Source organism: Aquarana catesbeiana, linkage group LG03 (assembly GCF_042186555.1).
Source record: "Aquarana catesbeiana isolate 2022-GZ linkage group LG03, ASM4218655v1, whole genome shotgun sequence".
Lineage (NCBI taxonomy): Eukaryota > Metazoa > Chordata > Amphibia > Anura > Ranidae > Aquarana > Aquarana catesbeiana.
Window position 1 is genome coordinate 11,512,408 of NC_133326.1, and position 22,629 is coordinate 11,535,036.

Below are 22,629 nucleotides of genomic sequence, written 5' to 3' on the forward strand. Positions count from 1 at the left end.
AAAGACTTCCCCCAAATGTCACCTCTGCACCCCACAAAGAGAACATTTCTTTATTTTATTTTTTATTTGGATTTCTTGTCCACTGCAGCAAAAAAAGCTTTTTATTAATGGGGGAGGGGAGGAGGAGGAGTCATACTGATCAGTTATCTCCCCCAAAACACAATGATTGCACATTCATAACTAATATCTCATCAATATCACCCCAATAATATATATATATATATATATAGATCACTCCAATAATCATAATAATATATATATATATATATATCACCCCAATAATTTATTGGGGGATCACAATATCCGACTCTTCCAGCCTTGTGAATGAAGTCTTTAGACAGGAAGGAATGGATGGTATTATTATGGGATGGAGATATTACCATAGAAACGTCACATACACAATCCTTGCCATAGGAGGTCCAGTGCAGTCATGTCAGTTATTGTCATGGCGACGCAGCCCCAGCCAGCTGCCTCATTTGCATATAAGGAGTAAACAAGTCCATATAAGGCAGTAGGGGGAGGAGTTCAGTGATGACATCAGGCAGCAGTGGACTCCTGATGTATATATAGATCACTCCAATAATATATATATATATATAAAATTATTTTTGGGATGATCTATATATATATATATATATATATATATATATATATATATATATATATATATATATATATATGATTGGGGTGATCTATATATATATATATATAGATCACCCCAATAATAATAATATATATATCACCCCAATAATTTATTGGGGATCACAATATCCAGCTCTTCCGGCCTTGTGAATGAAGTCTTTAGACATGAAGGAATGGATGGTATTATTATGGGATGGAGATATTACCATAGAAACGTCACATACACAATCCTTCTCATAGGAGGTCCAGTGCAGTCATGTCAGTTATTGTCATGGCGACGTAGCCCCAGCCAGATGCCTCATTTGCATATAAGGAGTAAACAAGTCCATATAAGGCAGTAGGGGGAGGAGTCCAGTGATGACATCAGGCAGCAGCGGACTCCTGATGTGTATATAGATCACTCCAATAATAATTATATATATCACCCCAATCATTTATATTTTATATATATATATATATATAGATAGATATAGATCACTCCAATAATATAATCAGCACATTGATTATCAGTGCAGCCCCCATGAGAGGTGCCCAACAACTGCCAGCAGTGCCCCCTCAAAGTCTCTCAGTGCCCACCACAGTGCCAATCAGTGCCCATCACAGTCCCCACCACAGTGCCAATCAGTGCCCATCAGTGCTGCCTATAAGTGCCCATTTAGTGCTGCCCATAAGTGTCCATCAGTGCTGCATATCAGTGCCAACTCATCAGTGCACATCAGTGAAGGAGAAAACAACATTTTATGACAAAATAAGAAAAAAGTTTTTTTGTTCAAAAATTGGGTCTTTTGTAGACCCCAAGGTGATGAAATACCAGCAAAAGAAAGCTCTATTTGTGGGAAGAAAATTATAAAAATGTAGTTTGGGTACAGTGTTGTATGACCGCGTAATTGTCATTCAAAGTGGGACAGAGCTGAAAGCTGAAAATTGTCCTGGGCAGGAAGGGGGGGAAGTGCCGGTATTGAAGTGGTGAATCTTCAACTGCCATAATGCTGCACATGTGATCCGTTATGACACCAGCCATTGGATGGTTTGACAGTTTGGTTGAGAGCGCAACCAATGTGACAGTTAGCATTCCCAACATGCCAGAAATAGAAATGTTTTTTGAAACTGTTAAAATCAATGGGATTCCTTCCTCTTTAATCCAAGTAGAAAGCGTTTTATTTATAAATAATGCACAGGCACAAGGATGCACTGATGAGTTGGCACTGATATGCAGCACTGATGGACACTTATAGGCAGCACTGATGGGCACTGATTGGCACTGTGGTGGGGACTGTGATGGGCACTGATTGGCACTGTGGTGGGCACTGATTGGCACTGTGGTGGGCACTGAGAGACTTTGAGGGGGCACTGCTGGCAGTTGTTGGGCACCTCTCATGGGGGCTGCACTGATAATCAATGTGCTGATTATCAGCACAGACCCCCCTCTGATAGAGAGAGCTGCCGATTGGCTCTCCCTGTCAGCGCGAACCGAGGAATGCTGTTTCCTGGCACTTCCAGGTTTACGCAATGATCACGTGGTAAGAAGCCTCTGTCAGGACTCCGGTGTCAGTGCTCTGCAGCCCTGATACATGGGAGTCAGCGCAGAGGGGGGATGGTAGAAACTGGTAGGATCAGCCAACTATTTCATACTCAGCACAAGCACTGTGCTCTATAACAGGCTTTAAAGGAACAGGATCTTCTTTAATGGTGCAAAAAAACACACAAAAATATATTTTTTTATAAAAACATTGTTATGGGAGTCCAAAGTTTTAAAAGAAACGGGGGGACAATGAATGTTGTCCACATTTCATGAAGACAATTCAGTGCACATGTACAATATACACATAAAGTAGTTACTGTAACCAGCATGATGCTTGTTGCTTGACATGTTTCACTTTTCAGCTTCTTCAGGAGCTTATAAAGCAATATGTAGCTACAAAAAGACAAATACAATCAAAATAAAAAATAAACAACAATAATTCCAAAAATTTGCATAAAGAATTTTTAGTAATTATGCATGACCGTAAATTAACATTTCTGTTATCAAAGTAAATGTGTATCAAAAAGATATAACAACATAAATATGTTCAATGAATATTAGGGGTGCAACAGATCATCATTGATCCGTGATCCGTACGGATCAACCTCCGTGGATCGGGACACCCGCGATCCGCAGAGCGCTCTGTGGCCTCGGCCATAGGAAAGGCTGCGGCTTCAGCCTAGCTCAGGAGCGGCGGCCATCTTGGTACACCTGGCGGCCGTTTGCCACGTGATGGCTCCGTCAAATGACAGAGCGATCACTTGTAACAAACCGGCGTTATGTCTTGAGGCCGGTTCCTCTCTCCCCTCTGTGTACTGATCTGTACAGTGTAGGGGAGAGTTCGGATGGCAGCAGTGCCAATACTCTGCAATGCCCTGACAATACTCTGCAATGCCCTGACAATACTCTTCCATACCCTGACAATACTCTTCCATACCCTGCCAATACTCTGCCATACCCTGACAATACTCTTCCATACCCTGCCAATACTCTGCCATACCCTGCCAATACTCTGCCATACCCTGCCATACCCTGCCAATACTCTTCCATATCCTGCCAATACTCTTCCATACCCTGCCAATGCTCTGCCAATACTCTGCCAATATACCCGCCAATACCCTGCCAATACCCTGCAATACTCTGCCATACCCTGCTAATATATTACAGTGGGGGAGATTGTGGATATTACAGTGGGGGAGATTTTTTTTGTTGATCCGAACCGTGACTCCTGATCTGAGGAATGATCCGAACCGTCAGTTTTTTGATCCGTTGCACCCCTAATGAATATCAATGAGGGTCAGCACTATACAGAGAAGCACACAACATGAACATAAAACTCACCATGTATATAGAATGTAATCAAGCTAATGCACACTACTAAAGGGTCCAAAACTGATGTAAGAAGAGGTACCCAGGCCACCTACAGCGTCCCATCTGATAACAAATAGAGATCATGCACCCATCACCAAGACCAACATACACATAAGAAGGGCTTGAAGATCAAACCTACCAAGTGTATCCTCAAAACTCACCGTATCTGTCAGAACAAAGACATAGCGGCCACCAGGCCAGACGGGACTGGTGGCCCCAGCCACAGAGCCGGCCATGGAGCAGGAGGTGGCTGCTATGTCTTTGTTCTGACAGATACGGTGAGTTTTGAGGATACGCATGGTAGGTTTGATCTTCAGGCCCTTCTTATGTGTATGTTGGTCATGCTGATGGGTGTATGATCTCTATTTGTTATCAGATGGGACACTGTAGGTGTCCTGGGGGATGCTATTTATTAAATATGTCCGCATTCATCATCACGGGTGTTTAATAATAATAAACAGAAGCACTGCAGATTACTCCACCGCACCCGAAAGTGAAGAATCAGACCCCTTTTTCATTTTAGTGGGTTGGCATAACTGCCAAGCAACCAAAATTTTTATATGAAGGCCATTAGTCATCCCTGTGTCCCTGTCATGTTGGGATTATTTATTGTCCCTTGCACTGGAATTTTGAACTTTTCTCTCCATAATTTTATGTTATATATATATATATATATAAAATGTAGGTGAAGGTGCTAAATCTGATTCTTTTTTATTGCAGATGTACGCGGTATTTACTGCAGACACAGCTCACAAGGCAGGACTACCCCAGTGAGCGAGACAGAATATGAAAGCTACATTGAGACTCCACCAGCATGTGACGTTCACAAGGAGTCCCCACCAGCATGTGACGTTCACATGGAGACACCACCAGCATGTGACGTTCACACGGAGCCTCCACCAGCATGTGACGTTCACACGGAGCCTCCACCAGCATGTGACGTTCACACGGAGCCTCCACCAGCATGTGACGTTCACACGGAGCCTCCACCAGCATGTGACGCTAACACGGAGACTCCACCAGCATGTGACGTTCACACGGGGACTCCACCAGCATGTGACGCTAACACGGAGACTCCACCAGCATGTGACGTTCACACGGAGACTCCACCAGCATGTGACGTTCACACGGAGACTCCACCAGCATGTGACGTTCACACGGAGACTCCACCAGCATGTGACCTTCACACGGAGACTCCACCAGCATGTGACGTTCACACGGAGACTCCACCAGCATGTGACCTTCACACGGAGACTCCACCAGCATGTGACGTTCACACGGAGACTCCACCAGCATGTGACCTTCACACGGAGACTCCACCAGCATGTGACGTTCACACGGAGCCTCCACCAGCATGTGCCGTTCACACGGAGCCTCCACCAGCATGTGACATTCACACGGAGACTCCAGCATGTGACGTTCACACGGAGCCTCCACCAGCATGTGACGTTCACACGGAGACTCCACCAGCATGTGACGTTCACACGGAGCCTCCACCAGCATGTGATGTTCACACGGAGACTCCACCAGCATGTGACGTTTACGCGGAGCCTCCACCAGCATGTGACGTTCACACGGAGCCTCCACCAGCATGTGACGTTCACGCGGAGACTCCACCAGCATGTGACGTTCACACGGAGACTCCACCAGCATGTGACGTTCACACGGAGACTCCACCAGCATGTGACGTTCACAAGGATACTCCACCAGCATGTGACGTTCACAAGGATACTCCACCAGCATGTGACATTCACATTGAGACACCACCTGAATGTCACATTCATGTTGAGACTACAGCACAATGTGAGGTTCATGTTGAGAACCCACCAAAATACCAGGGCAGCCATTTGAATATCTCCTCCCATGAAGATGAGGGCAAGCCTAAAGAAAAGGATAGGCAGATCCTGGTGGTAGGGGACTCTGTTATTAGAGGGACAGAGAGGGCAATCTGTCAGAATGACCGCGATCAACGAACAGTAAATTGTTTCCCAGTCGCACGAGTTCGGGACATTGCAGATCGGATGGACGGATTGTTGGATGGGGCTGGGGAGGATCCAGTTGTCATGGTACATATTGGAACCAATGACAACATTAGAAGAAAATGGAGCACCCTACAAAATGATTTCAGAGACTTAGGGGCTATATTGAAGAAAAGGACCTCCAAGGCAGCATTTTCAGAAATACTGCCTGTACCTCGAGCCACACCAAGGAGGCAACAGGAGCTTAGGGAGCTTAGCAAGTGGCTGAAGAACTGGTGCAGGAAGGAGGGGTTTGGCTTCATGGAGACCTGGACTGACTTTTCAATTGGTCACTTGCTCTACAGCAGGGATGGACTGCACTTAAATGAGCAGGGTGCAGCTCTGTTGGGAAAGAAAATAACCAAGAGGGTGGAAAAAATGTTAAATCCACCACCAGCATGTGACGTTCACACGGAGACGCCACCAGCATGTGACGTTCACACGAAGACACCATCAGCATGTGACGTTCACATGAAGACTTCACCAGCATGGGATGTTCACATGGAGATTCCACTAGCATGTGACGTTCACACGGAGACGACACCAGCATGTGACGTTCACATGGAGACACCACCAGCTTGTGACATTCACATGGAGCCTCCACCAGCATGTGACGTTCACACGGATACTCCACCAGCATGTGACATTCACACGGATACTCCACCAGCATGTGATATTCACATTGAGACACCACCTGAATGTCACATTCATGTTGAGACTACAGCACAATGTGAGGTTTATGTTGAGAACCCACCAAAATACCAGGGCAGCCATTTGAATATCTCCTCCCATGAAGATGAGGGCAAGCCTAAAGAAAAGGATAGGCAGATCCTGGTGGTAGGGGACTCTGTTATTAGAGGGACAGAGAGGGCAATCTGTCAGAATGACCGCGATCAACGAAGAGTATATTGTTTCCCAGTCGCACGAGTTCGGGACATTGCAGATCGGATGGACGGATTGTTGGATGGGGCTGGGGAGGATCCAGTTGTCATGGTACATATTGGAACCAATGACAACATTAGAAGAAAATGGAGCACCCTACAAAATGATTTCAGGGACTTAGGGGCTATATTGAAGAAAAGGACCTCCAAGGCAGCATTTTCAGAAATACTGCCTGTACCTCGAGCCACACCAAGGAGGCAACAGGAGCTTAGGGAGCTTAGCAAGTGGCTGAAGAACTGGTGCAGGAAGGAGGGGTTTGGCTTCATGGAGACCTGGACTGACTTTTCAATTGGTCACTTGCTCTACAGCAGGGATGGACTGCACTTAAATGAGCAGGGTGCAGCTCTGTTGGGAAAGAAAATAACCAAGAGGGTGGAAAAAATGTTAAATCAACCACGTGTCATTCACATCGAGACTCCTCCAGCATGCAACGATTCTGTTGAGACTCGGGCAGAATGTAACTTTCCCACTAAGACACCGGCAGATTGTGGCATTACCACTGAGACTCTGGCAGAATGTGACGTTCATCAGCAGCTTCTGAATCACAGACTCAACTAAAAGTCTGAAGAGCCCTCCCAGGGACCAGGTACGGCTTTACCAACACAGGTCCCTACACTGGTGGCGGCTGCCACTCCAGTATCCAGAGGGCCTTCCCATCAGCCCTCTATTTCCCTTTTTGGAGCTTCTGAATCACCAACTATGAATGTAAATGGACAAACAAGATGATTGACTGTTCCTAGAAGAAGACTCAACAAAAATTCTAAGGAACCCTCTAGAGAGACCAGGTATGGCTGTACCAACACAGGTCCCTACACTGGTGGCTGCCACTTCAGTAACCAGAGGATTTTCCCATCAGCCCTCCATTTTCGTTTTTGGAACTTCTGAATCGCCAACTATCAATGCAGCTGGACAAACAAGACAATTGGCTGTTCCTAGAAGAAGACTCAACAAAAAGTCTGAGGAAGCCTCCCTGGGACCAGGTACGGCTGTACCAACACAGGTCCCTACACTGGTGCGAGCTGCCACTCCAGTAACCGGAGGGTCTTCCCATCAGCCCTCTATTTACCTTTCTGCAGCTTCTGCAGAAGCTTTAAGGTTCGACAATACGTCGCCAAAACATAATCACCTGAAGAAGGGGGAGTATGGAAGAGGGAAAGAGGGAGGAAAAGGGGGGGGAAGGTTGGAGAAAGAAGGGGGTGAGGGTTGGGGGGAACCCCCACACCCCTTCCTTACCCCTAACCTCCCCCTTCCTTTCCTCCCTCTCTCCCTCTTCCATACTCCCCCTCAGGCGTGTGTTGGACCGGCTAAGGGGAGGTTGGAGGCCGGTATTCTTTGGGTGTGTTTTGGAGTGTTGTATACATAGATTGCAGTTTAGGATAAGTTTGGATTTCTTCTGGAGGCGCTTTGAGTGGACATAATTGATGAACTCCGTTCAGCGGGGGCGGGCCTTAGAGAACAGAGGCCGCATACAGGCAGCACAGAGGCTTAGGGGTTAGCCTTGCAGCACTGGGGTCCATGGTTCAAATCCTGACCAGGACACTATCTGCATGGAGTTTGCATGTTCTCCCTGTGCTTGCGTGGGTTTCCTCCGGGTACTCCGGTTTCCTCCCACACTACAAAGACATGCTACCTTGCGTTGGTGGTGCAGTGGTGAGCATAGCTGCCTTTCAAGCAGCTGACCCGGGTTCGATTCCCGGCCAACGCCTTCTCCAATACTTGGAGTCCTCAGAGAGAAAAGCGCTATACAAGGGTGGAATGAAGAATGAAGCGAATGTGTGGAATGTTTGAGGAAGAAAATGTTCCCCCAGAATCTATAGAAGGTGAACCCAGCAACTGATAGAAGACGCTTAGGCTGCGATCACACCTAGGCCTTCCGGATCGCGGGCGGAATTCCAGATTGTGATCCAGTTATTTTCAATGGCACACCAATCATGGGACAATATTGTAACCTGACAAATCACACAAAAAAAATTGCGGGACGCCTATTTCCCATAGGCCATCAGGCAACAATCGCGGCAAAATCAGGCCTCGATTAGGGTGATATTGAAAGTAAAGGGATCGCAAGCGTGTGCTGCGTTTTGCACCGATTCGGGAATCCAGAACACCTAGGTGTGACCAAATCCTCGCCGTGTCCATCATACGACAAGAACTTCCTGCACAAACGTCCCCCCAACATGAATAATACACCCATACCCCCCCCAACATGAATATTACACCCATACTCCCCCATCAGGAATATTACACCGACAAGCCCCAACATGAATATTACACCCATATCCACCCAACATGAATATTACACCATACTCCCCCATAAGGAATATTACACCGACACCCCCAACATGAATATTACACCCATAACCCCCAGCAGGAATATTACACCAACACCCCCCCATCCTGACAATGACGTCCCCCCAGCAGGAATATTACACCGACACCCCCCATCCTGACACTGACGTCCCCCCCAGGAATATTACACCGACACCCCCCATCCTGACACTGACGTCCCCCCCAGGAATATTACACCGACACCCCCCATCCTGACACCCCCCAGGAATATTACACCGACACCCCCATCCTGACACTGACGTCCCCCCAGGAATATTACACCGACACCCCCCATCCTGACACTGACATCCCCCCAGCAGGAATAAGAAAATAAGGATGATCCTCAGCTCCATCTAGTGGTCATAATGCAGTACGTGTATGACAGGAAGCTACACAGACCAATAGGGTGGTTAGAGGGTTGGAAAGGGGAGGCCACGGCGTGTCCATGCCCAGTAAGTGCTAAAATATTTCCTCTGCTCGGGGGTCCACACTTAAGGCAAGGTGATTAAAGTGTGTCGCTGTGGTGAAGCAGGGGCTGTTATCTGCTAGTACTTACCCTTGGAGGATCTTCGGCAGGCTTTGGCACACAGCGCTCTTTGTTGCTTCACTTCATCTTTCTCTTGATATTCACTTAACAAGGAGCTGAGGTATTCTTCCTGTGACAAGAAGAAGGGAAGATGTAAGAATCCCTATCCTGGACAAGAAGAGCTCAGCAATCAAGGCTTCATAGCAGGACTCCAGGCAGACCTTAAAGTGGACCTCTCAGCAACTTTACGTCTGCATGAAGAAATAGAATATACCGTATTCTTCTATCCCTTCTACAAGTGCAAAAATGTCACTTTTCATCCTGCCGGAAATATACAGAGCTCAGAACTTTCTGCTCTTGTTGTCTCTGGACTGTTTTCAGTCCCAGTTCTCTATGTGGACTACAAAACATCACCTCACTATGTTATAGACATGGGGGAGTATTCTGTAGTCCAAACACACTTTCTGTCCTACGGTGACAACATAGATTCAGTACAGCGAGTGTTGTCACCCTAGGACAGGAAGTTACTGGCAGGATCAAAGACAAAGGGAAAAGAAAACAAATGCAGCCACCATATCTAAGGACTGCTCAGCTGAAGTATAGTACATTTTTGTATTTCGGATTCCCCCATAAATCAGTTGGCCCCATCCGTGTACCCCCACAAATCACTTGCCCCATCAGAGTGCCCCAATAGATGAGTTATCCCATCAGAATGTCCTCTTAGATTAGCTGCACCCATCAGAGTACATATATAGATCAGTTGCCCCATCAGTGTCCCCATAGATTAATTGCCCCATCAAACTGCTCCCATAGATTAGTTGCCTCATCATCGTGTCCCCATAGATTAGTTGCCTCCATCACAGAGCTCAGTGTACCTGTAGGAGAACTCCCTATAGCCTGGCAGGCAGAAGGTGGGAGCTGGCAAGAGAAATGTGCTGCAGGGCACACGGCAGGCACGTGAAGTCATTGGTTGCTAGGCATGCCGGCATCTCTAGCAACCAATGACTGCTGCTCAATGGACCAGGACTTATGGGCGGTCCACCATGTTAGTGAAGGCTCCATGAACCTATCAGCCTGTGCAGGAGGCGGAGCCAGGGACTTTATGTGGGGGAGACTCATCTAATCTCTCGGTGTAGGAGAATTCAGACTGAGGAGTGGGTGGAGCAGAATAGTTAGGGGCGGGGCAAAGGAGTATGATGTAATGTTGTGGAGGAGGTGCTAGGAGAGGGAGCCTGTCACCTGTGCCCTGCCCCCGAGCATAATGCCTGGGTCATGTGACCCCCCTCTTGTCTTGGCCCCCTGCTTCCAGTCATATGCTCTATTGATCTACTGACCACCCCCCTCCCCCATAGATCTCCTGCTCTGTATGGACAATCACTCATGCCCCATACTTGGGGAAAAGGAAAAATTGGAACAGGGAACAAAGGAATATAAATGTAAATATGGTGGAACACGGCATGCCGCGGTGACAACTTTCCACCATATCAGTCTCCGGTCACATCTATGCGTTCCGTTAATGCACACAGAAATGCCCGTTTCCACGCAATCCCGGAACACGCAAAAATATCTGCCTCACGCTTGTAGTGCCATTTATTGTAAATGTCCCCCCAAAATGTGAGAACCCCATTACAAGAAATGTGGCAAAATGCACGGGAAATAAAAAAAGCGGAACGCATCATGAGATACTTTGTCAGGCTTGTGGGGCATAGGGTAATGCACGGAAATCAATGGGGGGCGCTATGCTTGTTGGGGGTTTGTCATCCAGGTGTATGTCAGAGGAGTGACCGGCATTGGTGTCAGCGGACACACTATTAACCCCCAGCATTGGTGTCAGCGAACGCTCTATTAACCCCCAGCATTGGTGTCAGCGGACGCACTATTAACCCCCAGCATTGGTGTCAGCGGACGCACTATTAACCCCCAGCATTGGTGTCAGCGGATGCTCTATTAACCCCCAGCATTGGTGTCAGCGGATGTACTATTAACCCCCAGCATTGGTGTCAGCGGATGTACTATTAACCCCCAGCATTGGTGTCAGCGGATGTACTATTAACCCCCAGCATTGATGTCAGTGGAAGCTCTATTAACCCCCAGCATTGGTGTCAGCGGACGCTCTATTAACCCCCAGCATTGGTGTCAGCGGACGCACTATTAACTCCCAGCATTGGTGTCAGCGGACGCACTATTAACCCTCAGCATTGGTGTCAGCGGACGCTCTATTAACCCCCAGCATTGGTGTCAGTGGACGCACTATTAACCCCGGCATTGGTGTCACCGGACGCTCTATTAACCCCCAGCATTGGTGTCAGCGGACACACTATTAACCCCGGCATTGGTGTCAGTGGATGCTCTATTAACCCCCAGCATTGGTGTCAGCGGACGCTCTATTAACCCCGGCATTGGTGTCAGCGGACACTCTATTAACCCCCAGCATTGGTGTCAGCGGACGCACTATTACCTCCCAGCATTGGTGTCAGTGGACGCACTATTAACTCCCAGCATTGGTGTCAGCGGACGCACTATTGTTAGGGAAATAATTCACCACCTCAGACCGTCCTCGGGCATCAAGGTAATATTTATTGCATATGCAAGAGAAATGAATAGCATTACATCTTCATGCTGTCATCGTCATTTCTAAGGAAAATACTGTGGTACATGTCTTTTTTTTATAAGCCCTGGACACCCCCCTTTCCTGTCTTAAAACATGCCCAGTCTCATGTATTTTCAACTTTATTCTGGACAGAACAGGAAAGGTGGAAGTGTCTGTTACAGACTGTTATCTTCATCTAACAATGGTTACAGGATACTGACTTGAAAACTCCCCAAGCCAACACAAAAATACAGGATACATTCAGAAAACTGCATATCCAAGCATATTATATTGCTGACTCCATTTTATTACTAGTTTTAGCTCAATCCTAGATTCATAGCTTATTTCTAGGCCATGATAAACAAAATGGCGTCTTTCATAACTGACATTTAAAGTATAATTTCTCTAACATCTCCCCCCTTTTATACTAATAATGTCAATAATTCAAATATCCAGGTTTTTCATTTTACCAGGTATTATCATTTAGACAGATAAGTCCTTAGCGAGAGTTGTAAATTCATCATCAGGTTCCGAGTATAGTTCCGTGTCGCTCTGGAGGAGCATAGTTTTTGTTAAAGATGTGTCAATCAGTCTCTGAAGAATTCCCCTAATACAGGGAATGCAGCAACATCCACACAATGTAAGAACTGCGGCTGCCATGACAATAGAGATAAGCAAACTTTTTGCAAGATCACCCCATTTACCAAACCATTTTTCAAAGAGTCCTGTCAGGGGGTTCTCTACACCAGAGTTCTCAGCTAATTCTTCGGATAGCATTTGTAGGCCTTGTAAGGCTTTGGTGATACTTCCATCAGGTGCCGTATTGTTTGGAATAAAAGTGCAGCAGAAGGTGCCAAACATTTTGCATACCCCGCCCCTTTCTGCCAGCAACATATCCAACGCTATACTGTTCTGCCACGCTGTCAAAGAGGTGGCGTCCAATTGTGTTGCTATACCTTTGATAGCATCTCTAATGTAATTCACAAACCTCTGCTGGTTGTAGTAGATGTAGTTTATCCAGTCGACGTTCTTGTTGGGCTGGACTCATATGAAGAGTGAGGTGAGTCCTGCTGTTATTTGATTCTGCGCTTTAATTCCATCTGGAACTCCTCATGGAACACCTATATACACTCGGTTGTCAAATGATCCTTGTGGTGTTTCTCGCTTAATTCCTTTAAAAAAGTATTTACCTGGTAGTTTCATTGATTTATCACTCATAGGAACTATATAAAAGGGAAGCAGCAATCGGGTAAGGGCACAACTACCCTCCCATCTAGGTGGCAGTCTGGGCCTTATGGGGCGTACACACGGTCGGACTTTTCAGCTACAAAAGTCCGACAGCCTGTCCGACAGACTTTCGACGGACTTTCGACGGACTTGCGGCGGACTTTCTAACGAACAGACTTGCCTACACACGATCACACAAAAGTCCGTCGAATTCTTACGTGATGACGTACACCGGACTAAAATAAGGAAGTTGATAGCCAGTAGCCAATAGCTGCCCTAGCGTGGGTTTTTGTCCGTCAGACTAGCATACAGACGAGCGGATTTTTCGACCGGACTCGAGTCCGTCGGAAAGATTTGAAGCATGTTTCAAATCTAAAGTCCGTCGGATTTGAGGCTGAAAAAGTCCGTTGAAAGTCCGGAGAAGCCCACACACGATCGGATTACCAGCCAGCTTTAGTCCGTCAGCGTCCGTTGGACTTTTGTAGACGAAAAGTCCGACCGTGTGTACGCGGCATTAGACTCTTATCTCCACACAAATACCAAACATCAGCCAATTGCCGTTTCTGTTCCTGAAACCATTTTAGTTGGTACTTAATGTCTGTAGTAAGGGTTGTAATTACACAATATTCAGGGGATAGGGTGCCAACATTTGTACCATTACTGTCATTGTTAGAGAAACAAGTAAAATTTCCTGGTAATGCTTGTACTGATGGGGGTATACTTTGCATTTTAGTCTTAGAGTAGCTCTTTTTCTCATTTACACATTCTGACCCAGTAATATTTTATGAAAACATTCTTATTATACAAGTCAAGTCTATTCTTTAGGGAGAGGAACGGTGGCTAGTTGTGGAATATAATAAGGTTTACCATACAGCATTTCATACGGTGTTAGTCCTTAGCAGTAGGGGTAATTCTTATACTCAACAATGCCATTGGCAAACACTAAACCCATTTATTTTTCCCTGTTTCCTTCAACAATTTTCTTAGTTTACTCTTTACGGTACCATTGTGTCTCTCCACTGTGCCCACAGATTGTGGGTGGTAGACACTGTTTTTTTTTTTTTTGTCAATATTGTACCATTTACCAATTTGTTGTATTGTTCGGTTTACAAAATGGGAGCCGTTGTCACTGTAAATCACAGAGGGGATCCCATGAAATGGAATCACCTCTTTAATAAGTACTTTGGCTACTGATTGCCCATTTGGGTGTGTCATAGGAAAAGCTTCCGCCCACTTTATAAACAACAATAATCATAAAATCCATGCATATCGTGTGAAAGGGATAAGAGGGTTGTGGGAAATGACCTCTTAAGGGTCTTAGGGCACCTTGAGCATGGTATCTGGTACAAAGCGGACATGTGAGGCAAAAATCTCTAGAGTCATTCATAAACCCATATGTTGTGAACACCTTATTGATCACCTGCACCATCCCTCCTTTTGAGATATGGGCTTGCCCATGGCTCAATAACGCAGCATATCTAAATAGTGATGTAGGTAAGATGGGTTTACCTTCTGTACTTGTGTATATACCATTGACCAGCGTTGCCCCTTTAGATAACCACTTTTGTTTTTCACCTGCCGGTGATGTTTTCTGCATTTCTGATAACCATGTTTTATCAATAGCTTTCCGTACCTCACCATTTTCTTGGGGACCTGTATAGTATATGTGTGTGTTTTTTTTGCGGTCCTGTAGCAGCTTCCCTTGCGATCTTTGTCTGTTAGTGCATTCCCTAGAGTAATTGGATCTGTTGCCTTTCTGTGTGCTGTACATTTACAAATAGCCACTTGTGTTGGTTTCTGTACATTTTCTAGAAGGGCCAGGATAAGATCTCTATGTGAGATTGGTTTACCTGTGGACTTAATCATACCCCTATTTTTCCATTGCTGGGCAAATATGTGTATAGTAGAAAAAGCGTATTGGCTGTCTGTATAAATATTTATTTTCTTCCCTTCCCCTAGACTACAGGCCCTGGATAGGGCAATAATTTCAGCTTGTTGTGTAGAGTAGGAACTGGGAAGGGGTCTGGCTTCAATGACCTGGTCATGTGTTACTATAGCGTATGCCGTTTGATGTACCCCTTTATCGTCCTTTTTACAAGACCCATCAACACAAAAGGTAATGTCAGCATCTAGAAAGGGAACATCCGTGAGATCCTTCCTTACAATCTACAGTCTGATAAAAGGTTTTACTTTAATTAGGAAGGCTAAGCATAACCCACAATGAGGTGCTTTACCTTCGTAAATGCATCCTCTGCTTACACATTCAACTGAATGGAATCTTTTGCAGACATTAGTGAACCATAGATGAGATCAGAAAGAGGCTACACCTCCATAGCATAATTTGCTATCCATGCTCTACAGACATTTGCCATGCCAAGAAATGACATCATTTATTTTTTGGTATGTGATTTGGGGACTTGAAGGATGGCCTCTTTTCGGATCTCATGCAAAAGTCTACCTTCTTGAGATAAAATGTAACCCAGGCATTTCACCTTTTCTTTCCACAGTTGTAATTAGTCTTTGCTGACCTTTTGACCTTGGTCTGCGAGGAAATGCATCAGAACCATGGTAATTTTACATACATTACTACCAGAATGTCATCCACATACAAGAGAATTTAACTCACACTGGGAGGTACAAACCGAGACAAATTATTGGACATTCTTTGTGAGAATATAGTTGGACTTTCACAATATCCCTGGGATAACCTAGTGTATGTGTACCTCTTTTTTTTTTCCATGTACATAAATGCAACCCAGACCTGACTGTCTTTGTGTAAGGGAATGGAAAAGAAGGATTACTGTTATCGATGACAGAAAATACCTCGTTCTCTGGGTAGAGCTTGTTCAGGAGGACATGCATGTCTGGGACCACCGGGGCCCTCGGTAATATGGCCCCATTGACTGCCTGTAAATCCTGCACGAGTCTCCACCCATCTTTCTCTCCCTTATGCCTCCTATACCTCTGAATCCCTCTGGATTTTAGTTTCTCATCTGTCAGTTGGACCCAGTTCGTGATAAGTTCTCCTAGCTCATGCCATGATACCTTGGGGTTCCGGGTGACCGAAACATGAGGTACAGTATCCTGCCTGTATATTTGCAGAATAGGCTATGGTAGGAGACAAGTAGCCACGCTATTTCCTTCCTTATCACAGTACAGACATTTTAATAGAACTTCAGTGTTAGTGAGACTCATTAACTGTTTCTCATAGAACTTATCAGGCCCAGAGATCTTTCTGTAGTACATGGTGCAATAGAGGTTTGCCTGGACCTTATACCTTTTCCTCACAGACTCTTCATCAATTATTTCTGCCAGGGTTTTGGGTATATTTAATCCCTCAGTTTGCAAATTCCAGGCTGTACCAGTATCAGGGCTCATTATCCACGGCTGTGATTTGTTTTTCACACAGCCGATGGGCTCTGAGACCTCCCTCCACTGGTACGACAGAAATATCAAGAGCGTGCAACATGTCTCTACCCAACAAATTAACAGGACATTTAGTCATAATGACAATTTTTCACTGAGCCTATTTACCTGTCTGTGGATCTTCCACAGTAAGGCCTTCAGACATGACCTCCTGGTGCATCAACCCATTTTGCAGATTCTACATATACTATACCTTTTTCTTTACCTTTTTCATATCCAGCGGGTGTATTAGGGTCCTACAAGCCCCAGTATCACAGAGAAATGTTAGCCATCTACCCTTCACAACCAAGATTATTTCTGACTTGACTTTAGCATGCAAACAAGTTTCAACAGCGCACACATCCAAAATTTCAGATTCTTTCTCATCATTTTCTTCTGTATCTCTCTCTGCAGACATACTAACATCTTCTAGTCATGCTTCTTCCTCTCTGTTTGACCTACATTCTTTTACCAAATGACCTCTTTTACCTCACAGGAAACACTCCCTTCTCTTTTTTTTGTTTTTTTTTTGTTTTCATAGTCCTGAATGCGGGGCCTTGTTCAGGTGTTTCCCATCCTTCTGTTCTCTATCCTTGTTATAAGAACATTTCTCCTGTTTTCTAGTGCTGCATCATCATGAGGCAACACAACTCCCTGATTGTTTAATCCACTCCAATTCTCCCACTACATGATGCCAGTCGGGACCCAGGATCTGTCTGATATTCTGCTCTATTTCCCTCCCAATAAGATGATAGTTAGCAATCATTCCCATGATACCATCCCTGATTTGAGCTATGTTGACCTTGGGATGTGGTACCCCTTCAGTAGTTTTTTTTTAACATCCTCGAGGGTCCAGGGGCGATATACCATCATAGTGTTGGGGACTACTATACCACCTACATTTTGTCCTGCCCTAGGGTTGGGAACTTCAATTAGTGGAAATTCTTCCTCTCCACATTCTGTTTGTTCCCCTGCTGAGGGGGATATCAATTGGTTCACCAGGTCCCCGAAAAATTTTGTAACAGTTGCTGTAAAGGGGGTCCCTTGTGGACTCCTCTGGACAGCAAGAGTCATCTTGAGAGGGGGTTTAGCTGCAGCCATAGGAGAATCGGTTGCATCTGCGGGTGACCCAGGTGACCATGGGGGAACAACAAACAGTGGAGAGTCAGGTTGCATTTGGTTTGTTACGTTTTGTTCAGTCAATACTTGCTGAACTAAACTTCAGAGGACGGTCATATTATTGTCCTCCTCTTTGCTATGGTTAGCCTCTTCAAGCCATTTCTTTGCCTGGGAAAGGCTTAATTTCTTCTGTTTTCTTATTTTCATGCCGGCATCATTTTTAAGCTTTCTACACAGTATTACACAATAATCCTTATTTAAAAACGCATCAAAATCATACTTTGTTTTCCACATTTAAAGAAATGTCACATTCTCTTTGTCTAGACTACACATATACTTAACATCTTCATTCACACCAACAGATTTTCCATGGATCATACCTACTTTGTTTATCGTGCACACGGAGCTCTTTTTTTGTTAATGTCTTCTCACAATGACACAACACACGCACACAGTATCTTATCACTTGCAATCACTCACAGACTTTCTAGTCATGATATATCACTTCTAGATTACTGATCTTGTGTATTGCTAAAACACTGGTGTCTTAGAGAATTACAGAATTACGAGGAGACTGAATTCTCCCGACTGTTCCTTCATCGTTACTTCACTAACTTGTAGAGAGAATTTACAGAATTACGAGGAGACTGAATTCTCCCGACTGTTCTTTCATCCTATCAAAACATTTAATATTTCAGTCCTTGATCCAAGGGTATTTATGTGCCTGCTCAGGATTAATACAACATATGAGGCTGGCATGAACACTGCGGTCCGCCAAATGTCCTCTATTTGTTACCTGGAAATCTATCAGGCCACACCCTTGTATCGGGGGGGGGGGTTCTTTATCTGGAAGTATTTTTGATCCAAGGGTATTTATATGCCTGGAAAGCTATCAGGCCACACCCTTGTATCAACGGGGGGTTCTTTATCTGGAAGTATTTTTGATCCAAGGGTATTTATATGCCTAGAAATCTATCAGGCCACACCCTTGTATCAACAGGGGCTTCTTTAGATTTTGATCTAGGAGTATTTATGTGTCCCCAAGGGATTTTCTGCAGTTTACAAGGCTGTCTGGATCTAAGATCCAATCGACAAATTTCCTTTATCTGCACCCGGATATTAGTATGGGACCATACCCCTATATCAAATGACAATTAACCAGAAGAAACAAGAACACACAAGAGAGAACACCCGCAGTGCTCGACTGCCGCCAGGTCGCCCTGAGCGCGTCTTCCCAAAACGCGGGCTAGTCACTAGGTCTGCCCATCCAGGATGGCCACAGACGGATCTATATGGGGAATACGTGACCACTTATTTCCCCTCAACAAGAGTAAAGCAGATAGGACAGAAACAGATAAACATTCAATCAATCTCTATATTGTATGTATATATTCAGATCCCTTATTCATCAAATTCCTAATCAAGTCTAACACAAAAGGTTAATAATAAAATAAAAATAAAAATCTTACCTTGTCCCGAGAGCGGTCTCTTGTGCTGATCCGGTAAGTTGCTGCCCGGGAGGCACTAGTTCAGCGGACCGGCCTCTTTTTAACATCTAATTTAAGACGGAGGACTTACAGTTTTGCCGTACGGTCATCGGTCACTGTTGGCCAGTGCTTCTCGGGGGACTCCCGGCTCCTCGAAGGACCAAATTGTTAGCGAAATAATTCACCATCTCAGACCGTCCTCGGGCATCAAGGTAATATTTATTGCATATGCAAGAGAAATGAATAGCATTACATCTTCATGCTGTCATTGTCATTTCTAAGGAAAATACTGTGGTACATGTCTTTTTTTATAAGCCCTGGACACCCCCCTTTCCTGTCATAAAACATGCCCAGTCTCATGTATTTTCAACTTTATTCTGGACAGAACAGGAAAGGTGGAAGTGTCTGTTACAGACTGTTATCTTCATCTAACAATGGTTACAGGATACTGACTTGAAAACTCCCCAAGCCAACACAAAAATACAGGATATATTCAGAAAACTGCATATCCAAGCATATTATATTGCTGACTCCATTTATTACTAGTTTTAGCTCAATCCTAGATTCATAGCTTATTTCTAGGCCATGATAAACAAATGGCGTCTTTAATAACTGACATTTAAAGTATAATTTCTCTAACAACTATTAACCCCCAGCATTGGTGTCAGCGGACGCTCTATTAACCCCCAGCATTGGTGTCAGCGGACGCACTATTAATCCCCAGCATTGGTGTCAGCGGACGCACTATTAACCCCCAGCATTGGTGTCAGCGGACGCACTATTAACCCCCAGCATTGGTGTCAGCGGACGCTCTATTAAAACCCCCAGCATTGGCGTCAGCGGACGCTCTATTAACCCCCAGCATTGGTGTCAGCGGACGCACTATTAACCCGCAGCATTGGTGTCAGCGGACGCACTATTAACCCCCAGCATTGGTGTCAGCGGATGTACTATTAACCCCCAGCATTGGTGTCAGCGGACGCTCTATTAACCCCCAGCATTGGTGTCAGCGGACGCACTATTAACCCCCAGCATTGGTGTCAGCGGACGCACTATTAACCCCCAGCATTGGTGTCAGTGGACACACTATTAACCCCCAGCATTGGTGTCAGCGGACGCACTATTAACCCCCAGCATTGGTGTCAGCGGACGCACTATTAACCCCCAGCATTGGTGTCAGCGGACGCTCTATTAACCCCCAGCACTGGTGTCAGTGGAAATAGAGATATATATAGGACTGTGGATATATAGTATATACAGAGTACATACGTCACACCTCCATATCCGGGAAATCCTGTGAGGAGTCTGTCAGATTTGCGCTCTTTACTCGGCCCCGCCCCTTTCTCCCAGCATGCCTCACGCTCCTCTTCCCGCAGTTGCTATAATGAAGCTTAGAGCGTGCCCGCGGGTGACGGACAGGTGGGCGAGCTAATGAGTAGCAGCGTGGCGGCCGATGAGCGGCACGGAGGAGCAGCATGGCGGCCAATGAGCGGCGCGGAGGATCAGGTTGTCGGCCAATGAGCGGCGCGGAGGAGCAGGTTGACGGCCAATGAGTGTCGCGGAGGAGAAAGAGTGACCCCCCCCATGGCACATAAGAAACATGACAGCCCTTCCAACACCGGACCACCCCCGGGGGACCAAGATGGAGCAGATCCCACACCGCCTCTTCCTGCAGGCCTTCAAGAGTCAGTATATATATCCCCCACCTATATACTATCTGTATACTCCCCTCCCCCACCTATATACTATCTGTATACTCCCCTCCCCCACCTATATACTATCTGTATACTCCCCTCCCCCACCTATATACTGTCTGTATACTCCCCTCCCCCACGTATATACTATCTGTATACTCCCCTCCCCCACCTATATACTATCTGTATACTCCCCTCCCCCACCTATATACTATCTATATACTCCCCTCCCCCACCTATATACTATCTGTATACTCCCCTCCCCCACCTATATACTATCTGTATACTCCCCACCTATATACTATCTATACTCCCATGCCTGCCTATATACTATCTATATACTCCCTTCCCCTAACTATATACTATCTATATACTCCCTTCCCCCAACTATATACTATCTATATACTCCCCACCTATATACTATCTGTATACTCCCCTCCCCCCACTATATACCACACAGCTCTTCCTGCAGGGCATACAGGAGAGTTAGTGTGTGTGTAATATATATAATATATACACACACCAGAAATCTCGCTGTGGTAAGAGAGGTATAGAGCCAACCCTGTTCTGGGCAGACGTTCATGTTCCAGGATTGTCCACCATTTATCTGCACCTAGAGGTGTCCCCGGACCTAGAGGTGTCCCCGGACCTAGAGGTGTCCTAGAGGTGTCCCCAGACCTAGAGGTGTCCTAGAGGTGTCCCCAGACCTAGAGGTGTCCCCGGACCTAGAGGTGTCCTAGAGGTGTCCCCAGACCTAGAGGTGTCCCCGGACCTAGAGGTGTCCTAGAGGTTTCCCCGGACCTCAAGGTGTCCCCAGACCTAGAGGTGTCTTAGAGGTGTCCCCGGACCTAGAGGTGTCCCCGAGGTGTCCCCGGACCTAGAGGTGTCCTAGAGGTGTCCCCGGACCTAGAGGTGTCCCCGAGGTGTCCCCGGACCTAGAGGTGTCCTAGAGGTGTCTCCGGACCTAGAGGTGTCCCCAGGCCTAAAGGTGTCCCCGGGCCTAGAGGTGTCCTAGAGGTGTCCTAGAGGTTTCCCCGGACCTAAAGGTGTCCACAGACCTAGAGGTGTCCCCGGACCTAGATGTGTCCTAGAGGTGTCCCCGAACCTAGAGGTGTCCCCAGGCCTAGAGGTGTCCCCGGGCCTAGAGGTGTCCTAGAGGTGTCCCCAGACCTAGAGGTGTCCCCAAGGTGTCCCCGGACCTAGAGGTGTCCCCGGACCTAGAGGTGTCCTAGAGGTTTCCCCGGACCTCAAGGTGTCCCCAGACCTAGAGGTGTCCCCGAGGTGTCCCCAGACCTAGAGGTGTCCCCGAGGTGTCCCTGGACCTAGAGGTGTCCCCAAGGTGTCCCCGGACCTAGAGGTGTCCCAGAGGTGTCCCCGGACCTGAAGGTGTCCCCGGACCTAGAGGTGTCCCCGGACCTAGAGGTGTGCCCGAGGTGTCCCCGGACCTAGAGGTGTCCCAGAGGTGTCCCCGGACCTAGAGGTGTCCCCAAGGTGTCCCCGGACCTGGAGGTGTCCCCGGACCTGGGGGTGTCCCTGGAGGAGGAGGATGGATTAGACCTCATAACCTCACAGTTGAACAAGTTACTATACAGGTTTATCTCCAATTCCAGGAATGGTGTAGTAGAGTAGAGTGCATGCTCTGGTGGCTCGGTGGGATCAGTATACCCACATCTATGCCTCTCCTCCCTGAGACTCCTTCCTAGTTTGCATTGCAGGAAGGGGAAGGAGGATATTCTGGTGATCCTCATTGTCTTAGACTGA

At 46.3% G+C, this 22,629-nt stretch overlaps 1 long non-coding RNA gene and 1 other non-coding gene across 2 annotated transcripts; one reads left to right on the top strand and one right to left on the bottom strand.

Annotated features, from left to right (window-relative positions):
• Positions 1-2,386: 2,386 nt before the first annotated feature.
• On the bottom strand, positions 2,387-20,608 carry LOC141134409 (uncharacterized). Its single transcript, XR_012243136.1, has 3 exons — positions 20,444-20,608; positions 9,377-9,476; positions 2,387-2,557 (listed from the first exon to the last, which is right to left on the bottom strand). It is a non-coding gene; the product is annotated as an uncharacterized lncRNA (long non-coding RNA).
• Positions 8,129-8,200, top strand: TRNAE-UUC (transfer RNA glutamic acid (anticodon UUC)). Its single transcript has one exon. It is a non-coding gene; the product is annotated as a tRNA-Glu (tRNA).
• Positions 20,609-22,629: the final 2,021 nt, after the last annotated feature.